This window comes from Symphalangus syndactylus, chromosome 2, assembly GCF_028878055.3.
Source record: "Symphalangus syndactylus isolate Jambi chromosome 2, NHGRI_mSymSyn1-v2.1_pri, whole genome shotgun sequence".
Lineage (NCBI taxonomy): Eukaryota > Metazoa > Chordata > Mammalia > Primates > Hylobatidae > Symphalangus > Symphalangus syndactylus.
The window spans coordinates 49,368,969-49,388,149 of record NC_072424.2 but is presented as its reverse complement, the minus strand read 5'-3'; the positions used below and the strand labels follow the sequence as shown (position 1 = coordinate 49,388,149).

Below are 19,181 nucleotides of genomic sequence, written 5' to 3'. Positions count from 1 at the left end.
CCTCCCAAAGTGCTAGGACTACAGGCATGAGTCACCATGCCTGGCCATAAATTATGCTTTTTAATAACTTTTTTTTACATTACTTCAAGTTACACTATGGGTTTGTTGTTGTTGTCATTTGTTTGTTTTGAGACAGGTTCTGGCTGTTTCACCCAGGCTGGAGTGCAGTGGCTCAATCTTGGCTCACTGCAACCTCTGTCTCCCGGGCTCAAGTGATCCTCCCACCTCAGCCTCCCAAGTAGCTGAGACTACTGGCATGTGCCACCGTGCCCAGCTAATTTTTGTATTTTTTGTAGAGATGGGTTTTGCCGTGTTCTCCAAGCTGGTCTTGAACACCTAGACTCAAGTGATCCGCTTGCCTTGGCCTCCCAAACTGCTGGGACTACAGGCATAAGCCACCATACTGGGTGATCCACACTTCTTGAACTCATGTCCTCCCACAGCTGCTGCCAAGAACTCTCAAAGTCAATCACTTCACTTTGATGGATCTTTGTTGGTAGCCTTGAACTCGAGGTCGTTAGGGGGAAGCAAGCGTTTCTGGGTTAGAAATGTAAATAATAACAGTAACAAGAATTAGAGGCAGGGCATGGTGGCTCATGCCTGTAATCCCAACACTTTGGGAGGCCGAGGCAGGCAGATCACCGGAGGTCGGGAATTTAAGACCAGCCTGACCAACATGGAGAAACCCCATCTCTACTAAAAATACAAAATTAGCTGGGCATGGTGGCACATACCTGTAATCCCAGCTACTCAGGAGGCTGAGGCAGGGGAATCGCTTGAACCCAGGAGGTGGGGGTTTTGGTGAGCTGACATCGCACCATTGCACTTCAGCCTGGACTACAAGAGCGAAACTCCGTCTCAAAAAAAAAAAAGAGTTAGAAATTACAGATATTGGCCGGGCGCGGTGGCTCACGCTTGTAATCCCAGCACTTTGGGAGGCCGAGGTGGGCGGATCACGAGGTCAGGAGATCGAGACCACGGTGAAACACCGTCTCTACTAAAAAAATACAAAAAATTAGCCGGGCGTGGTGGCGGGCGCCTGTAGTCCCAGCTACTCGGAGAGGCTGAGGCAGGAGAATGGCGTGAACCCGGGAGGCTGAGCTTGCAGTGAGCCGAGATCGGGCCACTGCACTCCAGCCTGGGTGACAGAGCGAGATTCCGTCTCAAAAAAAAAAAAAAAAAAAAAGAAATTACAGATATTTTATTTTATTTTACTTTACATTTTATTTGTTTTATTTTATTTTATTTTATTTTATTTTATTTTATTTTATTTTATTTATTTGAGCAGGCTGGAGTGCAGTGGCATGATTTCGGCTCACTGCAATCCCTGGCTCAAGCACAGATCACATTTTAGAAGCAAGTAGATACGGCCGAGTACAGTGGCTCAGGCCTGTAATCCCAGTACTTTGGGAGGCCGAGGTGGGCGGATCACGAGGTCAGGAGTTTGAGACCAGCCTGGCTAACATGGTGAAACCCCGTCTCTACTAAAGATACAAAAAATTAGCCGGGTGTGGTGGCGGGCGCCTGTCATCCCAGCTACTTGGGAGGCTGAGGCAGGAGAATGCCTTAACTTGGGAGGTAGAGGTTGCACTGAGCCGAGACTGCGCCACTGCGCTCCAGCCTAAGTGATAGAGGGGAGACTCCATCTCAAAAAAAAACAAAGCAAGTAGCTACAACAGCTTAGTTGTTGCCTTCCATTGTTACAGATGGCTCCTCCAAGAGACGAATGTACTTGGCCTTCCTGCATAGCATGATGCTTTCAACACTTGATGCTATTGAAGATGTAAATATTTTCCATCTTCTCCCTCCCCTTTCATTTTCCTTCCTATTTCTTCCCCTGTGGTTTCTCTTTTCTCTCTCTGGTATAAAAATGCTGGAAAGTGATACACTAAAATGTTAACTGGTTGTCTCTAGTGAGTGTGACTGTGGATAGGTAATTTTCATTACCTCTCCACTTTCTACTTTCACCTTTGCCAATGTTAAGTCAGTCAGCAAACTTAAAAAAACAAAAAACAAAAAACATGTGGCCGGGCTTGGTGGCTCACGCCTATAATCTCAGCACTTTGGGAGGCCAAGGCGGGTGGATCGCTTCAGGTCAGGAGTTCAAGACCAGCCTGGCTAACATGGTGAAACCCTGTCTCTACTAAAAATACAAAAATTAGCTGGGCAAAGTGGTGGGCGCCTGTAATCCCAGCTACTCAGGAAGCTGAGGTAGGAGAACTGCTTGAACCCAGGAGGCGGAGGTTGCAGTGAGCTGAGATCGTACCACTGCACTCCAGCCTGGGCAACAGGGAGAGACTCCATCTGAAAAAGCAACAACAACAAAGCCACATGTGTATGAGAAGGGAGAACCCTGTGGAAGGGATCACTGGCTAACTTAAAAAGAGGGAAAGTAGGGAGACTCATGATATGTTTGTGTTTCTTCACCACTTATATGTCGTTTTTGAAAATAGTAAGGAAAAATTAAAACTTTCTCTAGTTTTTTTTTCCTGCTCCATTTTCCTCCTTTTCTTGCTGATCCTATCTTCTCACCCTCCCCAACTGAGAATTCTTTATTAGCAAAGCAGCTGGCTGACACTTGCTGGAATGAAAGAGCCACTGTCCAGTCTTGCTATTTAAGTTTAAGCCACACTGCATTTATGTATAGCCTCTTTCTCCTGGAGGATTGAGATATCTCTTTATAATTCCACTGCTATTTTTAACATCCTCACAGAGCAAAGAGAAAGCTAGTCCCTTCATCTTTGAGCTGGTCACTCGTTTTCTGAATCTCCATTTTCCCAGGGCAGATAATACAGAGCAGCAGAGATCTTCACAGTTAGAACGTGGTCTTGGGTCATTACCCCTTTCCATACTCTTAAAGAATCCAGACCTCTTAGTTATTAAAAAAGCCATAGGGAAATCAGGAAAACACATGCATACTGTTTTGTATTGGGAAAATGATCTCATAATCATTTATAACCTCAGCAGCATCACACAACTTTGCTTTCTAATCCTGAGTGAAGAATGCCCCAGACAATGAATAGCTCAGTACATCCGGCAAAGGCAAAAGATATTCCAGCAGGCGCTCCAGGCTCTCAGTCCCCGAGCCATTATGGCCTTGATAACTTTCTGAATTACTCTGGAAACTGTTAATTTTTCAGTCTGCACTTGAAACAGAGCTATAATTGTCCAGTGAATGCAGAGGAAGAAGGTAAGTCAGCTCCTGGAGAAGGTACCCTGAGCACTGCCCTGTTGCCATGGCTGTGCCCAGGGCGCTCAGCTTGCAGGCAGAGAATTATACCCAAGAATAGGAGGCCCAGGCAAGCTGCCTCGCCTGTGCCCTGCTTGGTGAAGAAGGAAACGAATTTTAACTCCAGACGCAGCACTCACTTTTAGCTATGGGGATTATTTTAGGTATCTCCAGTTCTCTAGTCTGGGTTTGTGTTCCAAGTGTGAAGACATCAACCATCCCTCCCACCCCGACCCCTTTTTTTTGAGACAGGGTCTCGCTGTGTGGCCCAGGCTTGAGTGCAGTGGGGCGATCAGGGCTCACTGCAGCCTGGACTCCCGGGTTCAAGGGATCCTCCCAGCTCAAACTCCTGGAGTAGAAAGGATCACAGGCATGCACCACCACACCTGGCTGTGTGTGTATGTGTGTGTGTACCATGCCTGGCTGTGCGTGCGTGTGTATGTGTGTAAAGATGGGGGTGTCACTATGTTGCCCAGGCTGGTCTGGAACTCCTGGGCTGAAGTGATCCTCCCCATCAGCCTCCCAAAATGTTGGGATTACAGGTATGAGCCACTGTGCCCAGCTTAAATATTTTTATTTTTTATTTTATTTTTTTTTTGAGACGGAGTCTTTCTCTGTCCCCCAGGCTGGAGTGCAGTGGCGCGATCTTGGCTCACTGCAAGCTCCGCCTCTCGGGTTCACGCCATTCTCCTGCCTCAGCCTCCCGAGTAGCTGGGACTACAGGCACCCGCCACCACGCCCGGCTAATTTTTTGTATTTTTAGTAGAGACGGGGTTTCACCGTGTTAGCCAGGATGGTCTCGATCTCCTGACCTCGTGATCCGCCCGCCTCGGCCTCCCAAAGTGCTGGGATTACAGGCTTGAGCCACCGCGCCCGGCCTTAAATATTTTAAATAGTCCTAAAGGCAGAAATCTCTTGACTCTTCAGAAAAATGGGAAAATAGTTTAAGGCATTCTCACCACCACAAATGACTGTGGCCGTACATTCACATTTATAGTTGTCAGGGCATTTATAGTTGGTTAGGGACTCGTCCTTCATACAACTACTTCAACCAATCTTGCTCTCATCTTTCTTTTGATTTTGGGTTACTTTTTTACATTAGAGACTAAATGTAGGCTAGTGGATGAGACTTCAGGGAGAAACAGAAAATGGGAAGTTTTAATCAGGGTTGTAAGCTGAAAGGAATATTTTAACTTGAATTGCCCAGTATAAATATACATAGATAAACCAAAAGCAAAAAAGATTAGGAACCTCTCTATTTGCTACATTTATGCATAAGAAAGCCTAGCTAAAATCAGATTCTCTTATCAACAGTAATCTATATGCTTCTCCCAATTAAAAGAACTTTAACACTCCAGTGGGTGTTGTGATGAATGACTACTGATGTCATTCAACCACATTAATTCACCCAATATGCCCCAGGGAGTAGCTGCAGCCTTAGTGATCCAGAAACACAAAAGACAGGTCGGTCAGGTCCTTCACCCTCTGGAGGGCAGGTGGGGGTGGACTGATGGCACTGGAGGGGACAAGTGTGAACAGAAAGTGATACGTATTTCAGTATGGTATTAACAGGCCCCCACATCCTTCCAACCTTGAAATATGAGGTTTCTGGGCAGCTCAGAAAAGGGATGTCTTACAGGGTTGGGGGTGTCTAGGACAGAGCTTAGTTATTGTCTTGCTTTGCCCAGGACAGTTACAGAGCGGGGGAAGGGAGGGGGAGGAGCTTCATCCTCCAGGAGGGGGAGCAGCACCTGGGGTCTACTAGGGAACAGCTCACCCACACTGAAGACAGGCTGATTTTCCCTCACGTTTTTTCTTTCTTCGCTAATTTGACCTCTGCTGTTACACAGGTCAAATTTTGTTCTTTCTCCATCCTCATTCCCTACCTTGCCGCTTCCTTTGTTCTCACTAAACAAAAATAACAAAGAGCCTTGGGCTCTATACTGAGGTATGTTGCAGGTGGTGGGCTTGGTTAGTTAAGGTTCTAGAGTTTAGGGCTGCACTTGGTCCCGTTGTTTCTCTCTAATCATAGAGAAACTTCCATACTTGTAAATTTTCCTTTCTTCCTTTTTTTTTTTTTTCCCCAGACAGCATCTTGCTCTGTCATCCAGGCTGGGTGCAGTGGGACGATCTTAGCCCACTGAAACCTCCCACTCCGGAGCTCAAGTAATCCTCCCACTTCAGCTTCCCGAGTCGCTGGGATTACAGGTGTGTGCCACCACATCCGGCTAATTTTTGTAGCGATAGGGGGTTCTCTCCATGTTGCCCAGGCTGGTTGTGAACTCCTGAGCTCAAGAGATTCTTCCGCTTTGGCCTCCTAAATTGCTGGGATTAAAGGCGTGAGTCACACTGCCCGGCCTCACTCCTTTCTTTTCTAAGTGAGTGTGTGTGTGCATGTGTGTGTGTGTGTTTGTATTTTATTGTATTTATTTTTTTATTTTTGAGATGGTGTCTTGTTCTGTCACCCAGGCTGGAGTGCAGTGGCGCGACCTCGGCTCACTGCAACCTCTGCCTCCCGGATTCAAGCGATTCTCCTGCCTCAGCCTCCCGAGTAGCTGGAATTACAGGCGCCGGCCACCACTCCTGGCTGAGTGCTTTTCTTTTCTTTTTTTTTTTTTTTTTGGAGACGGAGTCTCGCTCTCTCGCCCAGGCTGGAGTGCAGTGGCGCAATCTCGGCTCACTGCAAGCTCCGCCTCCCGGGTTCACGCCATTCTCCTGCCTCAGCCTCTCCGAGTAGCTGTAATTAAAGGCGCCCGCCGCCACTCCTGGCCGAGTGCTTTTCAAAATGGCTACCAAACCTTTTTGCCTCGTTTGGTTACACACTTCACCTAGAACCTGGTTCTTCCCATTGTTGACCCTTGGCATTAACAAAATGAACAGGTCGGGCGCCGTGGCTCACGTCTGTAATCCCAGCACTTTGGGAGGCCGAGGCAGGCGGATCACCTGAGGTCGGAGTTCAAGACCAGCCTGGCCAACAAGGTGAAGCCCTGTCTCTACTAAAAATACAAAAATTAGCCGGGTATGGTGGCGGGCGCCTGTGGTCTCAGCTACTCGAGAGGCTGAGGGAGGAGAATCGCTTGAACCTGGGAGGCGGAGGTTGCAGTGAGCTGAGGTCGCGCCACTGCACTCCAGCCTGGGCGATAGTGAGACTCTGACTCAAAAAAAGAAAAAAGAAAACCCCAGATGAACAGAAATATGTGTTTTATTGATATAGGATCTGTGACATCATCCTTGAAAAAACCCAGGAAAAGCCCACAAGTACCTATGAAATAGCTTTGAAACATTTTTTTAAAAAAATTATCTGGCAGAAGGCCTAAAAAACTCCGAGGTAGCTGGTGATATTTTCTATTTTAAATACTAGGGAATTAAGGCGCAGAGGTGACTAAGGTTTACACAGCAGAAAGCTGCAGCGCCTAGAGTCAACGCAGGTCGTTGTTAGCCCTGGACTATTTCTGCCACTACCAAGGTTTTCAACAAAGAACAGTAAGTGTGACAAAAATCCATCTGTTTGTTTCTCTTTTTGAATTACTTAACCTTTGAATATTCAACCTTTTGCCCTCTTTTGCTTTATGTTTTCATACCATCTTATCCTCAAAGAAGGGGAAATACTTATCTTCTTTTGTAAGCCTTTGTATCTAAGAACACAAATGAAGTATTTAGGGACAATTGCTTTGACTTTTACAAGAAAACTCAGTGGCTATTTTGGGTGACAGTATGCTTTGCTAGCAAATAGAAATAGAGAAAATCTGGCATCTGAAGGTGAAATGAGAGTAAACAGTTTCCAGAATTTTCTCCCTCTCTCCTTCCTTAATAATTGCAAATTGCCACTGCTTATAACCATAATAGAAACTAGACATGTCTCCTGGCCTTCCTCAATGAAAAAAATAAAAAAGAAAAGAAACTAGACATGACATAGAGATGTCACTTATGAAAAAGAAAAAAAAATTCAAAGGAATCTCACTTCTGCTTTCAACATTTCTTACCAAATCCAGTTTCTAGGACACAAATCATTCCGCAACCCCTCCTTCCAATTTCTAATCCTATTTTAATCACTGAAATAGGCAGAGTCAGATTTTATGTATGACAATTAATCCCCTATGCAAAGTTAAAACTAATTTTAGAGTAAACAAAAAGTTAACTTCAAAGAGCTAGGGGCTGGGCGCGGTGGCTCACGCCTGTAATACCAGCACCTTGGAAGCCGAGGCGGGCAGATCACTTGAGGTGAGGAGTTCAAGACCAGTGGCCAACATGGTGAAACCCCGTCTCTACTAAAAATACAAAAATTAGCTGGACGTGGTGGCAGGTACCTGTAATCCCAGCTATTCGGGAAGCTGAGGCAGGAGAACCGCTTGGAGCCAGGGGGTAGAGGTCGCAGTGAGCCAAGATCAGGATACTGCACTCCAGCGTGGGTGACAGAGTGAGACTGTGTCTCAAACAAACAAACTAACAAACAAACAAAAACACACACAAAGAGCTAGGAATTAAAATCTCAGTAAACACCCTAATCCCATCACTCTATTACCGTAGCTTTCTTGATACCTGACTGATAACTAAATGTCAGTGCTAATAGCTCAAGCTCTATCTCTAAAGTTTAGAATTTCCTTTTTTTTCTTTTTTTTTTGAGACAGTCTCACTCTGTTGCCCAGGCTGGAGTGCAGTGGCACGATCTTGGCTCACTGCAACCTCCACCTCCCTGGTTCAAATGATTCTTCTGCCTCAGTCTCCAGAGTAGCTGGGACTACAGGCACACGCCACCATGCCCAGCTAATTTTTGTATTTTTAGTAGAGATGGGGTTTCACCATGCTGGCCAGGCTGGTCTCAAACTCCTGACCTCGTGATCTGCCTGCCTCGGCCTCCCAAAGTGCTAGGATTACAGGCGTGAGCCACTGCACCTGACCAAGTTTAGCATTTTCTAAGTCACCAAAAGGCTTTGACATTTTAACCATTGACCCAGACATTTGACAGAGGCCCCTTTGCAATTGGGAAACGACTTGAAAAATAATAATGTTCACTTGCCACTGGAAATTTTCAAAGGGATTAGTTGAATTTATCCAACAGTGCATGAATACCTAGTGTCACCAGGAACCAATTTGGGGCTACATGGGTACATTCAGGGGTTACTACCCTCTAACTTTATCAGAAGGTGACTAGGGAATGGATAAGCAAGGAATTCATCCTATTCCTGTCATTGGCCTAGTGACTGTTCCCCAAAGAGAATGAATGGAATCTCATTCCCATTTGCCTTTTTTCTTTTTTAATCTTTTTATGCTTTAAGGGGGCGTATAATGTAAGAAATGATTTGGATTTCTGCTCCTGGATGTTATAGTTTTGGAGATTTAGGCTCCAATCTCTAAAGTTCGTATCTGCGATTGTACAATCATTAGGTATTATTTTATTTGTCTATGAAGTATGACTACAGTTGTATCATAAAACAGAATTATTAATAGTAAATCTCAGTTGAGATCTTTTCATTTATTTTTAACCTTGTATCCTGAAAGCCTAGAACAGTGTTTAATTCCTTTTTTTTTTTTTTTTTTTAGATGGAGTCTTGCCTTGCTGTGTTGCCCAGGCTGGAATACAGTGGCAGGATCTCGGCTCACTGCAACCTCTGCTTCCTGAGTTCAAGCGATTGTCCCACCTCATCCTCCTGAGTAGCTGGGACTACAGCCACTCGCCACCACTTCCGGCTAGTTTTTGTATTTTTAGTAGAGACAGAGTTTCACCATGTTGGCCAGGCTGGTCTCGAACTCCTGACCTCAGGTGATCTGCCTGCCTCTGCCTCCCAAAGTGCTGGGATTACAGGAATAAGCCACCACGCCCAGCCGGTGTTTGATTCTTAATGAATATTCTTAGATAACAAACAGATAAATTTTTTTTTTTTTTTTTTTTTTTTTTTTTTTGAGACGGAGTCTCACTCTGTCGCCCAGGCTGGAGTGCAGTGGCGCAATCTCGGCTCACTGCAAGCTCCGCCTCCCGGGTTCACGCCATTCTCCTGCCTCAGCCTCTCCGAGTAGCTGGGACTACAGGCGCCCGCCACCACGCCCGGCTAATTTTTTTGTATTTTTAGTAGAGACAGGGTTTCACCGTGGTCTCGATCTCCTGACCTCGTGATCCGCCCGCCTCGGCCTCCCAAAGTGCTGGGATTACAAGCGTGAGCCACCGCGCCCGGCCCCAAACAGATAAATTTTTGTCGAGTAAACAAATAAATGTTCCAGTGAATGATCTTTTTGGAAATTAAGTTGATTCCTAAATTACAATGGAGAAATTTAAACAAAAACCATCTCATGATTCGTATTGTAAAAAGTGACATGCTGGGCACGGTGGCTCACGCCTCTAATCCCAGCACTTTGGGAGTCGAGGTGGGTGGATCATGAGATCAGGAGATTGAGACCACTGCTTGAACCCAGAAGGCGCGGGTTGCAGTGAGCCGAGATTGTGCCACTGCACTCCAGCCTGGCGACAGAGCCAGATTCTGTCTTAAAAAAAAAAAAAAAGGGACAACATAGGTTGGTAACTCACATCTGTAATGGGCCTTTGGGAGGCCCAGGTGGGAGAGTCACTTGAGCCCAGAAATTTGAGACCAGCCTGGGCAACACAGTGAGACTCCGTCTCTATTTATATACAGAAAAACAAAGTGACAACATGGACATATTAGGCAAATATTATTCAAGTAATTGTTAGCCAAGAACTTAATAACATGTGGTATGAGGAACTGTGTGCATGAAATGGACCATAGAAAACAATAATAATTCTAAGGTCGGTTTTTACGGAGGAGACGGAATTGAACTGAGCCCTAATTGCTTAGTTTGTAGAAAGCAAAGGAGAGAAGCAAAAATATTCCAGTGAAGGGGATATGTCACAGTAGGCTAGGAACAGTGAGAAATCTGCTTGACTAACCTGAAAGTGGGAAGGCTCAGAATAAAATGGGAAAAGGTGTGTCAGATACTAGAGGGCCTTGAAGATCACACAGAGGTGTTTAAACTTGATCCAGTGGGAAACAGGGAGCCACAAGGGGTTTTAATGGGATGACTAAATTAATGAAAATAATGTATAAGGAAGTTAGCTGGAAATGCCAATAATATTAATTTCCTTCTATTGAAGACCTGATGTGTGCCAGGCACTAGGCAAACAGCCCTAAGATAAGAATTTTTGCTCCCATGTAACGGTTTAGTTAAATGAGAATCCAAGAGGTGACTTACTTGAGCCATAAAGCTAGTAAATGGCTGAGTTAAGACCCACACTTGGGTCCCCATGTCAGAGGCGTGTGAACCACAGCAACTCCATCTTGAATAAGGGCTAGGTAAAATAAGGCTGAGACCATCTGGGTGGCATTCCCAGACAGTCTAAGTCACAGGATGAGATGCAGGGTCAACACAAGATACAGGTCATAAAGACCTTGCTGATAAAACAGGTTGCATTAAAGAAGCTGGCCAAAACCCATCAAAACCAAGATGGCGACAAGAGTGACCACTGGTCGTTCTCACTGCTATACTCCTACCAGAACCATGACAGTTTACTAATGCCATGGCAATGTCAGGAAGTTACCCTATATGGTCTAAAAAGGGGAGGAACTCTCAGTTCTGGGAACTGCCCACCCCTTCCCGGGAAAACTCATGAATAAGACACCCCTTGTTTAGCATATAATCAAGAAATAACCATAAAAGTGGGCTGGGTGTGGTGGTTCATGCCTGTAATCCCAACACTTTGGGGGGTCGAGGCAAACAGATCACCTGAGGTCAGGGGTTCGAGTCTAGCCTGGCTAACATGGCGAAACCCCACCTCTACTAAAAATACAAAAAAGTTAGGCTTGGTGGCGGGTGCCTGTAATCCCAGCTACTGGGGAGGCTGAGGCAGGAGAATCGCTTAAACCAGGGAAGCGGAGGTTGCAGTGAGCTGAGATCGCACCATTGTACTCCAGGCTGGGTGAGAAGAGCAGAACTCTGTCTTAAAAACAAAAACAAAATAAAAAAACACCATAAAGGCCGGGCGCGGTGGCTCACGCTTGTAATCCCAGCACTTTGGGAGGCCGAGGCGGGCGGATCACGAGGTCAGGAGATCGAGACCACGGTGAAACCCCGTCTCTACTAAAAATACAAAAAAAAATTAGCCGGGCGTGGTGGCGGGCGCCTGTAGTCCCAGCTACTCAGGAGGCTGAGGCAGGAGAATGGCGTGAACCCGGGAGGCGGAGCTTGCAGTGAGCCGAGATTGTGCCACTGCACTCCAGCCTGGGCGATAGAGCGAGACTCCATCTCAAAAAAAAAAAAAAAAAACACCATAAAATAACCAACCAGCAGCCCATGCTGCTGCTCTGCCTGTGAGGAGCCATTCTTTATTTCTTTACTTTCTTAATAAACTTACTTTCACTTTGCTCCATGGATTCAGCTCAAATTCTTTCTTGCCCGAGATCCAAGAACCCTCTCTAAGGGTCTGGATCAGGACCCTTTCTGGTAATACCCCTATGATTTACATGTTCTCTGTCTGTTTTCATGCTACAACAGCAGAATTGTGCAGTTGGACAGAGATCCTATGTCCCACAAAGTCTTAAATTTGTACTATCTGTCCCTTTTCAGAAAAAGTCTGCTGACTCCTGTAGAGCTTTGCTATTCAGTGTGGCCTGTGGACCAGGAACAAGGGACAACCTCTGGGAGTTTGTTAGAAAGGCAGCATCTTGGGCACCCCTTAGACCTGTTGAATTCAGATCTGCATTTTAGCAAGATCCCAAATGAATCTGTATGCATGTTAAGTATAAGAAGCATTGTTGGCCAGGCACGGTGGCTTACACCTGTAATCTCAGCACTTCGGGAAGCTGAGGCGTGCGGATCACCTGAGGTCAGCAGTTCAACACCAGCTGGCCAATGTGGTGAAACCCCGTCTCTACTAAAAATACAAAAATTAGCCAATATGGTGGTGGGCACCTGTAATCCCAGCTACTTGGGAGGCTGAGGCAGAAGAATTGCTTGAACCCAGGAGGCAGAGGGTGCGGTGAGCCGAAATTGTGCCACTGCACTCCAGCCTGGGTGACAGAGCGAGATTCCATCTCAAAAAAAAAAAAAAAAGCATTGTTAAAATACTGTGCTATTTTGGCTGAAGAGTTAGAGAAGGACAAGCCTAGCAACTAGGACATTGGGTAGCTTAAGACTAGGAGACAGAGGCGGAAGGGACAGGGTCCACAGACATTTAAAGAATGTCTGCCATTTGAGTGTGCACAGGCAGCTACACATTCCTGCCCCAAGCCTCTGGGATTCCTGCATATTTAGTGTAGAGAATAGGAAGCCATATGCAAGTTAAAATACAAATCTGTATTCCTTATTATTAAAGTGTGTTTCGCCATGGCATTTTGAACCAACATAATCAAATGAGCCAATATTCAACTTCCCACCTCCCCGAAGTTGGCCTGAAGGACTGCTTAGAGGGAAGTTTTAAGAGATAGTAGCTCAAACATTTTGCTAATGCAGTTTTGAAAATGCTAGAGTAGATGTGAGTAGATGATGTAGCCTGCATCTTCCGTCAAAGGTGCCATTTGATGGTTTTCTAATTTCCTTTCTTTCTTTTCAGAGTCTCACTGTGTCGCCCAGGCTGGAGTACAGTGGTGCAATCTCAGCTCACTGCAACCTCCACCTCCTGGGCTCAAGTGATTCTCCCACCTCTCCCGAGTAGCTGGGACCACAGGTGCACACCACCACGCCTGGCTAATTTTTTGTAGACATGGGGTTTCTCCATGTTGCCCAGGCTGGTCTTGAACTCCTGAGCTCAAGGGATCCATCCACCTTGGCTTCCCAAAGTGCTGGGATTACAGGTGTGAGCCACCGTGCCCAGCTTCTAATTTGCTTTTTAATCATTACTCAAATTCAAGGAAGAATTTACTGGCTCTGCAGTTTGAAACCACCCTGGAATTTACATTCATAACCTCCTGTTATATGCCACTAAACATCACAGTATTTCCATTTGCTGAGACTGTGGTTCCAAACTATATATTTAAGGATGAATTTGCATTTGCTCCACTAATAGATAATATGCTAGGCCCCAAGGATATGTATGTATAAACAAGACAGAGCAAAAAGGTCTGAATTCCAGAAAGTTGACAGTCTAAAGAGAAGATAGATATTATAAAATGTAAACAGCAAAACATTTTGGGCCAGCACAGAGAAAGAAACAAGTGACTCTGACTATAAATTCTGGTAAAGATATATATATGTTATGCATTTCAAATATTTTTATTTTAAAATATTATATATACATATATACATATACACATATATACAAATATCATGTATATATGTATATATTGTATAGGTATGTATATGTATATATTGTCTCTTTGTATGTATCTATATGTATATATTGTCTCTTTTTTTTAAGAGACAGGTCTTGCTCTGCCATCTAGGCTGCAGTGTAGTAGCACAATCATAACTCACTCCGGCCGGGCGCAGTGGCTCACGCTTGTAATCCCAGCACTTTGGGAGGCCGAGCTGGGCGGATCACGAGGTCAGGAGATCGAGACCACGGTGAAACCCCATCTCTACTAAAAATACAAAAAAATTAGCCGGGCGTGGTGGCGGGCGCCTGTAGTCCCAGCTACTCGGAGAGGCTGAGGCAGGAGAATGGCGTGAACCCGGGAGGCGGAGCTTGCAGTGAGCCGAGATTGGGCCACTGCACTCCATCCAGCCTGGGTGACAGAGCAAGACTCCATCTCAAAAAAAAAAAAAAAAAAAAAACTCACTCCAACCTTGAACTCCTCAACTCAAGCAACCCTTTGCCTCAGCCTCCCCAGTAGCTGGGATGCTGCTGGGATTAAAGGAGTGCACTACCATGCCCAGCTTTTTTTTTTTTTTTTTTTTTTGAGACTGAATCTTGTTCTGTCGCCCAAGCTGGAGTGCGGTGGTGTGATCTTGGCTCACTGCAACCTCCGCCTCTAGGGTCCAAGCGATTCTCCTGCCTCATCCTCTGGGATAGCTAGGATTACAGGCATCTGTCACCACGCCCAGCTGATTTTTGTAATTTTTTTCAGTAGAAAGGAGGTTTCATCATGTTGGCCAGGCTGGTCTCGAACTCCTGGCCTCAATAGATTCACCTCCTTGGCCTCCAAAGTGGTGGGAATACAGGCATGAGCCACCGCGCCTGGCCTGATTTGCTTTTCATAATTTGATTTCAAGTCCTGGCGCGGTGGCTCATGCCTGTAATTCCAGCACTTTGGGAGGCTGAGGTAGGCAGATCACTTGAGCCCAGGAGTTTCAGACCAGCCTGGGCAACATGGAGAAATTCTGTCTCTACAAATAATACAAAAAGACTAGCCAGGCATAGTGGTGAGTGCCTGTAGTCCCAGCTGCTTTGGAGGCTGAAGTGGGAGGATCACTTGAACCTGGGAGGTCAAGGCTGCAGTGAGCTCTGCTTCTGCCACTGCACCCCAGCCTGGTTGACAGAAAGAGACTGTGTTTCAAAAAAAAATTTTTTTTTTGATTTCCCATTATTTTGAGGGAGCCAGGATAACACATCCTAGCTGGTGGCCCCACAGTTATTCCCGGGAGGTGGGGCTTCCTGGTGTGTTTCTGGTGTATTCTTGGTGTGTTCTCGGCTCACAGAGTGGAGTCAGGTTTTCCTCATGCTCAGCCAGCTTGGTGACAAATTGAGGTTGCGTAAGGGAGCAGAGTACAAAGTACATGTGTTGTGCTTCAGTTTGCATCCGCCTGGTCTGTTACACATATTATCTGGAAAATACTGTGGGGTGGGTGGTGTGAGGGCAAATTGGGAAGAAGAATAAGTGAAGCATTAAGGTGAAGCTGAGCAGAGGTGGGGAAGGGTATGGGACTAGCAGCGAAGGATTTGGGATTTAGACTGCCAAAGATTGTGAACTGAGGTAGAAAATGGGTTCTTGGAGTGACCATGATTACAGCAGGCCAACTGGGGCTGCCTGGCTCCAGATTCCACGCAAGCCAGGATGATGATGATCTGCTTGATGTCTCTACTCTGGAGCTACGGCGGAAGGCTCCAGCACTTTAAAATAATGTTTGTCATACCTCACAATACACCCACCACATTACCTGGAGGCCACGTGAACTGAAAACACAGATTGGTGGGCCCAGAGTTTCTAATTTTGTAGGTTTGGGTAGGACTCAGTAATTTGCTTTTTTTTTGAGACGAAGTCTTGCTTTGTTGCCCAGGCTGGAGTGCAGTGGCGCGATCTCGGCTCATTGCAACCTTCGTCTCCCAGGTTCCCCAAAGCGATTCTCATGCCTCAGCCTCCTGAGTAGCTGGGATCATAGGCGTTCACCACCATGCCCAGCTAATTTTTGTATTTTTAGTAGAGTTGGGATTTCATCATGTTGGCCAGGCTGGTCTGGAACTCCTGACCTCAAGTGATCCACCCGCCTTGGCCTCCCAAAGTGCTGGGATTACAGGCGTGAGCCACCGTGCCCATATTTGCTTGTGTATGCGTGCATCTGCACGTGTATGTGTGTGTGTGTGTTTTCTAGTTTAGTGTGCAGGGCCAATTATTCTGTGAGCCAGGCTGATGTAGCATGTTCTCCTTCATCTTTAGATACAGGGGACCAAGAAGCTTAGTTCCATGTGGTATGTGTTTCCTTGGCTGGGACAGAAGGTGTCTGTGAGCCATGGGTATTAGGGTTAGAAGGAAACAAGACGTGGTACCATTCAGAAGGCCTAGGGAGCTGGATCCTACGTCTTGGCAAACTGTTTTACAATTAGATGCTATAACTGTTTTGGAGTGTCACCCTTGATGTATAAGCCTTATTTTTTACATTCTTTTTTTTGTTTTCCTTTTTTTTCTTTGTGAAATGACCAGGAAGAAGACGTATAAGACTTAAAGCTTAGTAAACCTTTGGGTTCCGTGCATTTGGCCATCATTCCAGTCGTCAGCATTGTGCAGGACAGGTACTCGAGGTCTGTTTTTGTAAACCAGGAACCCGAGGCACAGAGCAAGTAAGTGGATAGAAACAAATGCTGTAAGAACAAATAATTGTATTTAAAAATTTATGTTTTTGATTTATTTTTCAGAAGAAGCATTAATGAGTAGGTAGTAGTTTCTGGGTATTATAAAACCATCAGAAGGCCGGGCGTGGTGGCTCACGCTTGTAATCCCAGCACTTTGGGAGGCCGAGGCGGGCGGATCATGAGGTCAGGAGATCGAGACCACGGTGAAACGCCGTCTCTACTAAAAATATAAAAAAATTAGCCGGGCGTGGTGGTGGGCACCTGTAGTCCCAGCTACTCGGAGAGGCTGAGGCAGGAGAATGGCGTGAACCCGGGAGGCGGAGCTTGCAGTGAGCCGAGATTGAGCCACTGCACTCCAGCCTGGGCGACAGAGCGAGACTCCGTCTCAAAAAAAAAAAATCCATCAGAGACATTTCTTTTTCCTTATAAAAGAAGTTATAACAGTGAACATTTATAGCACTTAGCTTACTAAGGGTTTCACGTCCTATAATCCCCAGCACTTTAGCAGGCTGAGAGGGGAGGACCACTTGAGGCCAGGAGTTCAAGACCAGCCTGGGTAACATAGCAAGACCCTGTCTCGATTTAAAAAAATAATAAAAACAAAAGGTTTCACATGTATTTTAGAAATTAGACCTTCTGAAGTTGTGAGATTTGTAATAATGTTCATTTTAGAGACTAGAAAACTAAGCCTCATGAAAGCCATGTGACTTGTCCACCATTGCACCAGTGCTAAGTGGCAGATCTCTGGTCTGGAAGCCACATTCTTCTCACTATACCATGTTGCCATTTTTCACCAACTGTTGCACGATGCACATTCTCCAAGACAGAAGGGAAGGAGGCTTGATTAATTGTAGCTCAGCCTTTCCTCGTAGTTTTGGGGCTGTAAGACCTGTGCAGTGTAAGTGAACCATAAGGTCTGTTTGCCTCAGAGCAGGTTAGTTCACACCCTGCTGCTGCTTTTAAGCAATGCAGGATGAACGGAGCTTGGGAGCAATGTTCTCTCAGTCCCATGGTGGCATCTCTTCAGCTCACTTTCTTTGTGCTGCTCCTCTTAGGTTTATGGCCGTGCAGTTGTCAGTGCTCCTGTCCATCTTTCCAACCTTCCCTCTAAATTCCTGGCACCAGCAGTTGGCCTAGAACATGCTGATCTTCAGCACCCTGGCAGAAAAGGCTGCTATCACAGTGGAAAGTGTGGCTTCCTGGGCTGCCTCTTGGCAAAGGGCTCTCGCTTGTCCAGATTTGGGTCAGCCCCAGGGTCTATCAGTTCCAGGAGAGGTGTTGAAGGGCTGTGACAAATGCCTGCCCTGGCAGATGGAGGAAGCTCTGGCTAGCTTGAGAGCGCAGTGTAATAACAGCTGCCCTGAGAAGGGACTTCCAGCCATTCTTGTGCTCTGAGATGACATCAGCAGCTGCGCTGACCCACCTGTTAGGTGAGGCCTTCACAAGCACTAGCATCTGTAGGGATCTTTACTTCCAATTCATTGGCAGTTACCACTACTGTGCTACAGAAAGAATCAAAGAGGGATCCAAAAGAATTAGCCAAAATTCGGCTGGGCATGGTGGCTCATGCCTATAATCCCAGCACTTTTTGAGGCTGAGGTGGGTAGAACATCTAAGGTCAAGAGTTCGAGACCAGCCTGGCCAACATGGTGAAAACCTGTCTCTACTAAAAATAGAAAAATTAGCTGTGTGTGGTGGTGTGCACCTGTAATCCCAGCTACTCGGGAGGCTGAGGCAGAAGAATTGCTTGAACCCAGGAGACAGAGGTTGCAGTGAGCTGAGATTGCACCACTGCACTCCACGCTGGGCCATGGCCACAGAGCAAGACTCCGTCTCCAAAAAAAAAAAAAAAAAAACGAATTAGTCAGAATTCTTTCTTGAGAGCCATCCTTGTCAAGAAACCTGGGTGTAGGAGGCTGTAGACTTGGAGTCCAGGGTTAGCTCTGATGTTGGGATATTGTTGGATGCTACAGAAAACTGACTCAGTCTGGCTTAAACAAAGGGGAAATTTATTATTTTTCATAACCAGAAATAGGGTGAGCTCTAGGCCCAGTCTGATCAATGGCTCAGCAATGTCATTAAGGGCCCAGGGTACTTTCTGTCTCCCTACTCCTTCTCAACGTTGGTGTCATCCTAACACCAATGCTGCTGATTTTTCCTTATGGTTCCGAGATGATTCCTACTAACGCTGCCAGTAGCAATCAGAGTTATAGGCTTCTCTTGTAACTACCAGCAGGCAGAACGTCTCCTATTATGGACTATAAATCCTTTGTTTCAGTCTGATCAGCCCAACTTAGACCTCCAGCCTACACTCCTGGATCAATAACTGTCACCATGGGAATGTTGTGCTAATGCGCTCAGAAGTGCCCTGTCCAATATGGAAGCTACTACTCATATGTGGCTATTGAGCATTTAAAATGTAGTCTGAATTAAGTTGTAAGTGTAAAATACTCCAAAAACTTCAGCTGGGCTTGGTGGCTCATGCCTGGAATCCCAGCACTTTGGGAGGCCGAGGGGGGCTTGAGCCCAGGAGTTTGAGACCAGCCTGGCCAACACGGTGAAACCATGTCTCTACTAAAAACATAAAAATTAGTCGGGTGTGGTGGTACATGTCTGTAGTCCCAGCTACTCAGGAGGCTGTGCTTGAACCCAGGAAACGGAGGTTGCAATGAGCCAGGGGAGATCACGCCACTGCACTCCAGCCTAGGCGACTGAGCGAGACTTGGACTCAAATTAAAAAAAAAAAATTCCAAAAACTTCATAACATACACACACGTAAAATATCTATTTAATGTTTTTTTCTTTTAAAAATTAGTTTTATTTTTATTTTTTACTTAGAAACAAGGTCTTGCTATGTTGGCTAGGCTGGTCTCCAACTCCTGAATTCAAGTGATCCTCCTGCCTCAGCCTCCCAAGTGCTGGGATTATAGAAGTGAGCCACTGTACCCAGCTAATTTATTGCTTTTTTATATTGATTACATGTTGAAGGCTAGGTGTGTAGGC

The 19,181-nt window shown here is 45.9% G+C and overlaps 1 long non-coding RNA gene across 3 annotated transcripts in view; it reads left to right on the top strand.

Moving 5' to 3' along the window:
• Window positions 1-6,602: 6,602 nt before the first annotated feature.
• LOC134735426 (uncharacterized) overlaps window positions 6,603-19,181 on the top strand; it is a 76,393-nt gene continuing 63,814 nt past the window's right edge. For all 3 annotated transcript variants that reach the window (XR_010118529.1, XR_010118530.1, XR_010118528.1), the window contains exons 1-2: window positions 6,603-6,712; window positions 16,030-16,166. This is a non-coding gene — a long non-coding RNA (uncharacterized lncRNA). The remainder of the gene's footprint in view (window positions 6,713-16,029; window positions 16,167-19,181) is intronic.